This window comes from Rhinatrema bivittatum, chromosome 5, assembly GCF_901001135.1.
Source record: "Rhinatrema bivittatum chromosome 5, aRhiBiv1.1, whole genome shotgun sequence".
NCBI classification, from domain to species: Eukaryota; Metazoa; Chordata; class Amphibia; order Gymnophiona; family Rhinatrematidae; genus Rhinatrema; species Rhinatrema bivittatum.
Window position 1 is genome coordinate 128,366,560 of NC_042619.1, and position 12,501 is coordinate 128,379,060.

Here is a 12,501-nt window from a genome sequence, read left to right on the forward strand (position 1 = left end):
GAGAGGTCAATGCCACCTGTGGGGCTGCTTCATCTCACAGTCACATACCTGGCATAATGAGCCTGCTACTGTTGGCACCTTTTTAGTGCCACAAACCACACACTTCCGGCTTCTCATCATGGGCTTTTATGCTTACTCACTTTCTTTTGTTTTTCTTTTAAGGATATCAATCACAACGGCGGTCTACGTTGGGATCGCGGCTACAACAGCAGAAGGATTGAATGTAGCTATTGAACTCTTCTTACCGATTTTTTGTCACAGAAAAAAGATGGAAATGTTTATCCCCTGAAGCAGGACCTCAAGAGAGGGGGTCCGAAACGCGATCGCGTTGGGTGATGCAGATAAGTACTCTTGCAGAATACAGCGTTTTCTGAAACTAAGTTAAAGTGACAATTTTCATATTGGACTGTGGTTTGAAGGTTTCATCAGTTTCTTGATAAAAATTCAGCAAAAGTAAGAGCTTTCTAAGATGGCGTCCTGAACGGTCGCAGCGTTTTTGAGCTCCCGACGAATTACCACGAAAATTTCCACTATGCCCCACACAAAGCGTAAGGCTCGGGTGAGGGTTGGAGAAAGCTCCTCCACACCCCTCGAAGCCTTGCAACCTCGGATCGGAAGCTTTTTTCCTGCTGTGTCTCCTCAAACGCCGGATGGAAAGGTCGCTGGGGATTGTGCTCTGGAGCGTGAGCCAACGTCCCCGACCGAAATATCTCTAAGCCCCGGCTCACCGGAAAGGCCGGCACCACCATCGGGCCCACGAGAAGAAAGCAGCCTGCAGGGTGAAAAAAGCGCCCCGGAGATGATCCGAGGAGAGGCTGAGGCACCCAGACAGACGCAGGAGGAGGAAGGACTTACTATACTTGAGCACCGAGACAAGGTACTACCTGGTGGTGTTGAGGGTGGAGTGGGACCCGGTCTCGAAGCAGGGATGAGATCTACACGCCCGGGGAGTGGAGCCAGTGCAGCAGCATGTGGGGGCACAGAAAAAATCCAGGCTGCTCCAACACAGATAATTTCCATAAAAGAACCCGAGATTTCACTAAATACCATCTGGAAAGCTCTCCAATCTTTGGAAAAAGCTATTCTGGGTTTAACTAAAGAAGTTATGGAAACCAAACAACAAGTAAAAGAAAATGCAACGGAGATAAAAACACAGAAAAATAGAATAGACAAAATGGAAGAAAAAGTCAAAGTAGTGGAAAATGTGAACTCAACTATAATTCAAAAAGAAATGGAGGTCGATAAAAGATTAGAGAAAATAGAAAATGTGTTGAGAGCCCACAATTTAAGATTTCTGAACTTTCCAGTTCTTAAAAATATTTCTCCAGTTGAACCTTTCAAGTTGTATGTCTCTCAAACATTAAAGATACCAGAGGAATTGAAACCAATGATATCAAAAGCATATTACCTCCCTACAAGTGCAAGAGTAGAAGCTGAGCACCAAGAACCACCAGAATTGTCTAATTTATTGGACTCATCTCAGGATTTGCATGTGGTAACTCGTAGATCACTACTAGTTACATTTACATTTCTAATGGACAAAAATAATGTTTTTAAGTACTATTTTAGAAATAGTCAAATGTTATTTTTTGGCCAAAAGGTCTGGTGTTACCAAGACCTGGTAAAACAGACCCAATTGAGAAGAAAAACTTTCTTGGGTATGAGAGGAGAGGCAATTCAGAAAGGAATCACATTTAGACTTCAATTTCCATGTAAATGTTGCCTAACATATCAAGATCAACGCTATATCTTTTTTGACCCTGTTCAGTTGCGGGCATTCCTGGATTCACATTCTGGCCCCATATAAGCATGCTGTCAGGTGTATTGTTAATTTGAGGAGAATCGTCCAGGCCACCACTATTTACTTATATGTATAATATGTTTTCTCTGTTTGACGCTCTATTGTAAGCTCTCCCCCATTTCTTATATTTTTGGCCTTAAGCATAGCATGTATTATGTTGCTACTGTTTAATAAGTATAATTTGATATTTTTATTTCTATATCCTGTGCGGTAGGATAGTCTAACACAAGTTGATGCTTGTAATGATTATAAAATTGATAAATTAAAAATTAAAAAAAAAAAAAATTCAGCAAAAGTTTGATAACAGTTTTTAATGGTGAAAGTGTGGTGATATAAATGATAAAAATATCCAAAAAAATAAAAAGTAAAATGGACCAAAGACCACAAGTAAGAGTCTGGTAAAAATACCATGACCCTGTGAGGAGAGGTCCCACAAAAATATATAGTAGCTAATCTTCAATTAATTTAAAATAGACGAATAGGTGTACCTATTATTTAATATTTTCTTTTAAGGATGCCATGGATCACCCAACATTCAGGTTCTGCCTTATTGCATCTCTCTTTCCTTCACTTTTTTTTTTTTTACTAGCACAGCGTGTGGTGCAGGGGAGCAAACAAAATACAGTTGCTAATCAATATGGCGATGAAGCCTTGGCATCCTGGAGCTCTCCCTGGCCTGCCCCAGACTTTGCCATGCCTCTAAAACTCCTGCTGCAAATGCTACCACTCTTCTGCAGCTCACATAAAACAGCTGTGCTGCTCAATTACTCAGCTTCTCTCCCTTTCCCATGGGTCCCAAGGGGGCCTAAACAGGTATACTTACTCCTACTCTACTGTGATGCCGGCAGCCATTGCTCTTTGCACCAGGCATTGAAGATTTCCTTCATTGCTTGCTTTTTTTCTTCTCTCTTTTAGCTTTATTCAAGCCCTTTTGCCTGTTGCACCCAGAGCAGAATGGAGTGAGAGAATGTATACAGAGACAGCAAAGATAACAGAGAAGGGGGGGAAGGGGGGGGGAGAGGAGCAATCCACAGCCCTGCCATGTGCCCTGGGTTCCCAATTCTCTGTGATAGAGAAGAAGGAACCCCTCCCTCTGCCAGGATACTCACAGACCTTGTAATGTAACTGTGAGGGAACCAGAGGGCGCTCAACTGGTTGGGAGGTTTTTTTTGGCTACCCAAAAACAGACTTCTACCAGGAGGAGCAGCCCTATAGAACTACTGCCCCAAGAATCAAAAAGGGCTCAACCAGGCCAAAGGAGAAACCAAGACTCTGGAAGCTTGAAACCTGTCTACCCATCATGGCTGCTATTTGCTTTATCACAATAGCATATAAAATAGCAGTACATAATTTAATACATTTCATATTATTTACTGCATAATGCCATTATAACAATCATGCATAAGTCAAGTACTGTGATAGTAAGAAACTAAACAACCACCTGCATTCAGCTCACAAGAAAAATTTAAATTACATGGTATCAGGGCATCAGAGCCTTTTGAGTTTATAATTTACACCTTCAGACTGATGTTAGGTCTACCAATAAAGTATTTCATAGTACTTAAAATAAGACTGCCACTCAGTTTTTGTTTTCTAATCCCTTTCCCTCCACGAGGAACAACTTTCTACTCTAGTCCAATACTGGCAAGTTTATTTACCAGTGAAACAGTGTCAAAAATCTTCCTGAAGTCTCATTAGGCTACATCCCTGCTTAGGGATGTAATCAAGGAAAGGCCTGAGGTGGCTTGTGCTCCTCACCCTCCATTTAGTTCTAGTGCCACCCCATTCATTTTCAGCTTGAATATTAATGTGACACTGTCACCTCAGCATAACACAGAAGGTCCCCGACAGTCACAGTGCCAGGGAGAATGGTGTTAAGAGTGATGCAAAGGTTCTCCTGTGAACCTGAAATAACTTGGACACAATGAAGAAAAGGTTCTACCACCTTTCTCTACAATCCCACTGCGTTGCAGGGTAACCCCATCCTGCCGTCTCCCTCAGGGAGAGAGGAAGGTAGGATGCATGTTTCTACTCAAGAAACAGACACTAAAATAAATACAACACAATTCTATTTCACACTGGCTGAAGCTGGAAAAATGAAGTTGGTTAATAAAAAGAAGGAAGAGCTCAAACAACTAAAAGTTAAATGATTTTTTTAGCTTCTCACTTGGTCGCACTTTACAGCAGTTCTATTGAAACTATTTTCCTTTTTACAGTTTAGATTGGACCTAGATAGCAGGCAAGTAATCAAATTTTAAACCACCCTAATCCCCAATTATATGTACATTTATATATTTATTAACCTTATTCCAAGAACCACAGAATATGGTACACAGTATCAGATAACTATTGCACACAAAACCTTTTCAATTTTTTTTTTTTTGTAATTTTCTTTTTATTGCAATCTTTTCAATTTAACAGAATTTGCTGTCCATAAGTTCTGATTCTTTTCCCTGACTCTGTCTTTATGTCTTTCAAATGATTCAACATAGGATTCACAAAATAGGTATGTGCTAGCATCTTAAGGTACCTAAGAATTTACAATATGTATACCAGACCACTGGATTTGAGTTTGAAAAGTCAAGTAAACTCTGATGTGTGATGCAGTATGATGATTTGTGAGCTCATGCTTTTTTCAGATAGGCCCACGCAGGTTGTGGTAGTCTTCTCTGTTGCATTCTCACAGATGGTAGTCGTCCTCCAGCCTTGTGACTCTCGTCACTGAAGATCAGTGAAGTACCGTAATCTATTTCCCCATTCTCAAATATAATCAATAAAAAAAAACCCTGTCTACACTCTTGATTCCTTCTGCAGGGATCTAGAGAAAGAATGTTCTCTCTCTTGAAAGGATACTTTAGTAAAACTGTTTTATAACTAAGAAAAGAAACAGAACAGATTATTTCCCTGTCTTGAATTTTCCCAGAAAATGTTAACTAACCTTCGGAGGCACACTTTCCTTTATTTGGTTTAGCATACTCTCAGCCTCTGTGCATAATTTAGAAATATATTCCTGCCAGCACTGGGAGCTTAACCCAGCTTGAAAACAAAAGTTTTCATATAATAGCTTCAGAGTAGTAAATTTTCTCTGCCAGTCTCCCCATCACATTTATTGTTGTATTCTCTGTCCAGATTCACAGACATATGCTCACAGAACAATGTCTTTTTATCATTTAACTCTTTCCAAATTTTCTCACTCTTCTGCTTCCACTTAAAAGTATGCAAAGCGATTACACTTTCACTGCGCTTGCTGTCACACACAGAGAGAATTCACTATTCTTGGTTTAACAGGTATCAGGACTTAAATTACTTCTATATTCTCTTGTTTGTCAAGGAATTTCAAAACAGTTTTTCCATCTTAAATTATCTGAGATTATCACACACTGTTTTAACTCTCATTAACACAGATTATATTACACAAGAAAATCTCCCACTCCTTAAAAGATTGTACTGTATCCCCAGGTATTTTTCTTCAGCAGCTCCTTTAAAATAGAGCTGTTGTCCCCCTCTTAAAAGCTGCCTCTGTCTCTTTTTCCCCACCAGACTATCAGCATATGTCTTCTGGGCTCCTTTCATAATGGCACCTGCTTTTTCCCTTGCACCTGGGCTCTGACTCGGCCCCAACTGTTGGGTTTTTTCCCCTCCTGCTCTGAGTGCTCCTTTGTTTACTGTTCTCCCACTTCAGCTGAAGGGCACCATAGTTCCTGCCTCATTTCCTCTCAGGGCCCATTTACTGTCACACCAGCCCCCTCTCAGGTAGCCCAAACAGCTTCTGTTTTAAACATCAGCAAAAGATGCCACACTGGGGGAGGAGATCAAGTAATTAGTAGCTTCAGGCTAAAATAAGGAATACAGGTTGCTGCAATCCCAAAAGAAGCATTAGCCTGTAGGCTGGGTGGGCTCAGCAGCATAGCAAGCTGCACAGTGGTAGTTACACTGTAGCTCCCATAAGAGAAATAGGACAAGGAAATATTGGGCAGAGGGTGAGAGAATGAGATATTAGATCCTGATCAGGGAAGAGAGAAATGTCCTGGGGGATGGGGAAGAAAGGAGGTGGAGCTTGGTTTGGTTGAGCCTCCCAACAAAATGGCATTCCATTGCCCCTGTCATCCCCAACCTCATTCATCCTCCCCCCCCCAAATCCAGCATCACCCATGCTCCCCTTGCCCAGCCTCACTCATCCTCCCCTGTGCTCTCCCCCAGCCCCAATAATCCTTTTTCAGTGCTTCTTCCCCCCACCCCCAAGCGGGATGTGGCTGATAATATGTATCTCAGAGCTGTTGAAGCAACTTGTGCATTCATGCTCACTATCCCAATGGTTGCCCTGCCGCTTCCATGTCCTCTACTTGCAGTGCCTGTGTCAGCTTTCAAAAGCTGGCCCTGCAAATACAGGCAACAGCAGGACTGCCTCAGGGACAGTGAGTGCATGCACATGTGCTGCACCAGTAGCCCTTGGAATGCTTATTATTGGCTGGGTCCCACTGTCACCCCTCCAAACTTATGACTGCATTTGTTGAGCCCTGTGTTGGACACCAAGGCTTGCTAATTTGGAGGTACTGTCAAATAGAACCATGAAATGGTCCCCATGTGCACAAGCTTAGCAATAACCCTGCACAGAAAGGTGTGGTTTTCTCCATTTGCTCTTTTATTGTTATCTATAGTTCCTTACCACCCTTCAGATCCTTGATTCCTGACAAGGATTCCTCTACATGGTCGCTCCTTATTTTTTAGTCAGCTTTTCTGAAGTCCCTTGTCCTAACATTATTTTTCTGTTCAAAGTCTAATATTGAAGCAAACTGTACAGTGATCACTGGGCCCAACATTTTCTGTTACCATGAGCTCAGTGACCCTGTATCCATTTATACCAAAGCTTCCTCTCAGTCTTCTGACAGCTTTCACATTTTGTGCTGAATTACATTAATAAATCTTTTTCACCTTAGGCAAGAGAATTACAAGTCCACATAGCAGGAAACCACAAGCAGGAAACCACAAGCCATTCACCCGTAGTCTTTTTTTTCCCATAGAAACAGTTTCTCACCATGGGTTCCAGCCAGGTAGTGAGGGCAAACGGTTGTCAGCTTCATATTTGTAGTGCATTGTGCAACTACACTTCCTTTATGCTGCATTTTATGCATGGTACATGAACTGCCAATATTAAGAAAAATCAATTAGTTATGCATTGCTGTCTCTGCTTCTAGCCGTGTTTTACATTTTAATTAGCAATCCAGAACTAGGCAAATATGAATGTATACAACACCATAAAGAAAGGACACAAACCTAGAGAGTGACTGAGGGATACAGTGGCAGGATGGACAGGCTGATCCAGTCCTGGTTTTGCCAAATTGCATGCATGGAGTTGTAGTTTGTCCCATTGATGTTCCCTTAGATAATCCAATGAGAACTACAACACCATGCATAAAGTGGGGAAAAATCAGGACTGGGCCCCTATACAGTGGACAAACCAGTCTAGTACATGTGGCTGTATGTATATAGAGCAGTGGCGTAGCCAGAATTGATTTTTTGGGTGGGCACAAGGTTAACATGGGTGGACTGTAGGCATGCAGGTCTACTAGTTGTTTTTTTACTGATAAATAATGCCAAATTATGCAGCATAGCATTCACATCTACGCCTAAGTATGAGGTTTACTTAATGATACAAACATAATTCACGGTGATTTGTGGTACTTTAGCCTTCTTATTATTACGATTTTATACACGGCTCCTACCTGTCCATAAATTTTGAGAGAGCGGTTGTGTTGCTTATATTTAAATTGCTAACATCTCAAAATATAGCTATATATTTTTACCTTTGTTGTCTGATCTTTGTATTTTTCTAATCAGTTGGTCCTGGTCTCTTTTTCCCATTTTTTCCCTTATAGCTCATTTCCTAATTCCTTTTCAGTGTCTTTCTTCTATTACTGTCTTCTTCCCTTCCACACACACACACACACATACACGCTTTCTCTCACAGACTCCCTCTCACACACTCAAGCTGTCACTCTCATATGCTCTCCCCCCCCCCCCCCACAAGCTCACATTCAAGTTCTCACTTTCTCACCCCTTCCCAGGCTTATATTCTTATGCACACACAGGCGCACATCCAGGCACCCATTCTCACCCACACACATAAACCCAGACTCCCATTCTCACCCACAAACCCATGCTCCCAGTCTCACCCACACATATTCAAGCTCCCATTCTCATCCATACATATACACATTTAAGGTACTATTCTCACCCACACATACACACATTCAAGCACCCATTCTTATCCACATATTCAAGCTTCCATTCTCACCCACCCACACAAACCCAGGCTCTCATTCTCACCCATATATACACACATTCAAGCTCCCATTCTCACCCACCCACAAACCCAGGCTCCCATTCTCAACCACACATACACACATTCGAGCTCCCATTCACCCACATATTCAAGCTTCCATTCTCACCCACATACACACCCAGGCTCCAGTTTTCACCCACACACACTCCCATTCTCATCCACACATACACATTCAAGCACGTGCACAGCTTCCGCTTTCTCCCCCAGAGCAGGAAGATCAGCTGCCTCTCCTGCTGCCACCGGCCTCCTGCTATCTTCGGGCGTCGGGCCCTACTGCCCGCCGAACTTCCTGTCGGGGGGGGGGGAGCGGAAGCGCAGTGCACAACGTCCGCTTCCTCCCTCCCCCCCCAAGCAGGAAGATCGGCGGGCAGTACGGCCCGACACCCGAAGATAGCAGGAGGCCGTGGCAGCAGGAGAGGCAGCTGATCTTCCTGCATTGGGGGGAGGAAGCGGAAGCTGCGCGCGGCGCTTCCGCTCCCCCCCCGAACAGGAAGACCGGTTGGCCATACGGCCGCAGCAGCGCTTCCCCATGTGCGCCGTGATGGCGCGCGAGGCGTGGGTTCTCTTGTTCGCTGTCGCGGGGATGGGATCCCGCGACAGCCTTGCAGTTCCGGTGCCAGTTGGGTGGGCCTGGGTCTAAGTTGGGTGGGCACCTGCCCACCCGTGGCTACGCCACTGATATAGAGATGTTTTATTTTTGAGTTAAAGGCAGTGCAAGACTCTCCTGAAAGTCTAAGAGGGCAGCTTTCAAACTGTGCACAGAAACTTTTACTGGCAGACTTTTCATCGGTTTTCAAAGAAGAAACTCTCCCTTTGAAAACCTGGGTTGAGGAAAGTAGGCACAGATTTGCATCTGCTATTTGTGAGGGTACTATTTCCTGGCAAAATATTATGGGGGTGCCCCATAAGTACTAACCCCACCACCCAGGAGCTTCTCCTCTCTGCACCTAAAGGTGCAAGTGCACAAAAATCACAGCCCCCCCCTCCCCCCCCCCCCCCCCCCCCCACACACAAGCTTTACTCTGCACCTGAGAATGAAAAAGGCAGAGAGATTTTGCAAGCAGCAGCCGCCACTGTGGGTGCAGGGCGGATACCTATGACTGCAGCAGAACATGACATCAAAATACCTCCTTACGCCCTTCCCCCTATTCGATTACAAATGCGCAAGCTATCTTGGCTGTAAAATGTAATAGATTTCACATTTTAGATTTACAATGAAACTCCTACTCGTTTGCACTTGCCAGCTGGTACCGGCGCTCACAAATTATAACTCATCGTAGAACAGTATTTCAGAGATTCACAATATCAATCAAATGCATGTCCCAAAATACAGATTGGGTCATCTGTCTATAATGGTTTGCAGCTACCTATTTATTTTAATAAAGGGTGGTTGGGAAGGGGGGAGGGGAGGCAGTGGAGAACATTGCAGGTATAAAAGAGACATCAGCTGGGCATTTCAGATTCTTCTTCAATCCTGATATGACAATCTGTTGCATAATATCCATGGAAACAAAGCACATAGCTCACACATGTGTAAGGCATCTTTCAAGATAGCCACATAATGGCGTACAACTTGTGTGTGCGCATTTCTGCTACTCAGAACCAACTTCAGAACTCTCAGATGGATTCATTGGGCCTGGAACCACCAAAGCGTTTGCTGTCAGAAAATCATTGAAACGAAACGTGTCTAAGGAAAAACAATATGACCGAATGGGCAGTGTTTCTTCACAAAATAAGCCTTGCTCATGGGCATACCTGGGAACTTTTGAGTTCTGCTTACCCTGAGATTATTAGGGGCAGGGAGGTTGGCTGTACAGACCTTTTCCTCCACCTCTCCACCCTTCTCACCGCCTGCCCCCCCACTGGAACAATTTCATTTATAATTTATATTCTCTCTCATTTATCTTACTCTCTGTCCTTATCGCTATTCTTTTCTCCATTTTCCATCTCTCTGGTGTCCGCCTTCATTTGTCTTTTCTGTGTCAGATCTCTCTCTTCCTTTTTTCTTTATCTCTTTCCGGCAGCAGCAAATACTTTAATACTTTCTCTTCCTTCTCTCCCCTTCTCCTGCTCTTTTCCTTCTTTTTCCTCTTCCTATTCATCCTACCTTCTCTGCTTTCACAGTTCTTCCTTCTGCACTCTTTCTTCCATTCCTCATCCCGTTCCTTCTCCATTATCACCCTGGGGTCCTCTCCTGACCTCCCTTTCTCTTCCTCTACCGCATTCCCCACCTTTTCTCTCCCTGCCCTCTCACCACTGTTGTCCTGCTTCCACAGCAGCCTCTTTCTGTTGCTAATGCTATGCTCATTCTTTTATTCTGCATAATTTCTTGACTGTTATAGGGTGAACTCGTGGTCAGCCTGCATGTTTGCAGCTTCTGCTGTACTCTGAAGCTGGCGCTGAAGGATTAACCCCTGATTTAGAAGCGGTGGATCCTGAATGTTTTCCAACATGTGTTTTTTCAGTCAGTTTTGGTCAGCTCTATTCTGGCCAACCCTGCAGAACAATCTTCATTTTACCACTCTATTTTTGTGGTCCAGACTGCACTGGTTATTATTTTCACTTTATTCCTAATAAGAAGCTGTTAATTGTTTTACCTATTAATAAAGTTTGAAGTTGAAGAAGCAGCCTCTTCTGTCTGTGAGCAAAGAGAGGGTTAAGCCATCTGTTTAAGTTGTACATAGGAAATGAGTAGCATAATTCTCTCTTCTCCTTGTATTGCTTTCTCCCTCCCCCCATCTTGCTTTCCCATTCTCTCTTTCTCCACATTATTGTTCTCCCCTTTCTCTCTCTTCCCCGGCTCTTTCTCTGTCACTATCCTTGCTTGCACCCTCACTCTTACTCACATGCATACTCTTTCCTCTCACTGCCCCTCCCAGCACTAACGCTACTCTCTTCTTTCATTGCCTCATCCCACTCATGCTTACTCTCTCCTCTCACTGCCACCAGCACCCCCCTCCCCTCAGAGATCCTGGGTGATCTCCTGGAGACCCAAAGAAAGGGCTCTAAACCTTGAGTCTCCAAGTCAAATCTGGAGAGTTCCCGCGTTGCTCATGCGTAAAGCACTGTTGGTTTTTATGCTCTCTATCCTGGCCCCACCACAGTATCTATGATCATATCTTGGCAGAATACTGCAGGAATTTGCTGTTACCTTCTGCACATGGTCTTCTCTGGTGGTCCCCTACCTGGGTACAGGTACTAGCCAGGCCTGATCCTGCTCAATTGCTAAAATGTAATTCAAACCCCCCCCCCCCCCCCAAAAAAACCCAAAAAAACAAAGACTCTCCCAGGTATATAAACCTGAAAAATGCTCTACTCTTCTTATCATATCTTCCTTGTCACTACTCACAAAAAGTAATATTGCTGAGGCACGTTACATTAGGGACCACTTCGAACATGATTAAAGAATTTGCGTGTAGCACATGCTCATACCAGCCACAAGGGTTTTAAAGCACTTCAGGCTCTCTGGTGTTGTCAGCAGTACAATAAGGATAGGCAGGCAGGGGAGTAAATCATGCCTTGTAACTTATTTCTTCTCTCTAGTGCTAGGGCTGATTTGGAGAACCTGGTGTTTGACAGTTGTTTCAAATCAGCTGCTCTCAAAAGAAGAGATAAAGAAACCAAAAATCAATCCCAAGCCAAGGGTCGAGTTCACTGGTGAAGCTCAACTGATCTTACAACCTTGCTCTGAAGGATGAGACGGTGACAAACTGGTAACTAATTACTTGAAGCTTTAGAATGGAATTATTGTGCTTTACTTAAGAGAACGGCAGCTTGAGAGAGCCCAGTTGCTGGAGGACTTTCTTGTTGCAAGCTTTTCCATTTCTCTGTGGTCGTTTAATAAATTATGCAGCATGCATTTTTTCACAGTTATAGCAAAGCATCCTTGCATCCATCCTGACTCTGGGCCACATCACAGCTACTTTTGATCCTTTTGACAGCATAATTCAATTCAAGCATTTTTGTGGCCTAGACTTAATAAGCTGTGTGTGTCCCATGAGCTCTATTGCATGAGAGCTCCTGCAGTCTAGGATGACAAGGCTGCTGCATTAAGTCTTCAGCTTCACACAGCCTGAAGGCTTTAGATAGCATAATAGTGACTCATGGGCCATTTTGTTTATTTACTAAAAAGCATGATGCAGATAATATTTTTAGCATCTTTTTTGCGCTCCTTTTTCAAGAAAGAAGACAGGTTTGGTGGCACTTCAGTATCATTCCCACTCCCACTGACTGCTGCTGTGTCTCTCCACACCCCAATCCACCCTTGAAAAGAACATTTAGGGAGCTTGAAGAATGATAGCCTAGCGTGGTGGTGGGAGGAAGAAGCACAGTATACATAATACAGAGGATGTCTATA

At 43.6% G+C, this 12,501-nt stretch overlaps 1 long non-coding RNA gene across 3 annotated transcripts in view; it reads right to left on the reverse strand.

Moving 5' to 3' along the window:
* LOC115092223 overlaps positions 1-12,501 on the reverse strand; it is a 32,605-nt gene that overhangs the window by 14,802 nt on the left and 5,302 nt on the right. For 2 of the 3 annotated variants that reach the window (XR_003856949.1, XR_003856950.1), the window contains exon 3: positions 6,837-6,943. This is a non-coding gene — a long non-coding RNA (uncharacterized LOC115092223). Of the gene's footprint in view, positions 1-6,048; positions 6,944-12,501 lie in introns of those variants that run through there. The other variant, XR_003856948.1, reaches the window with a different exon arrangement.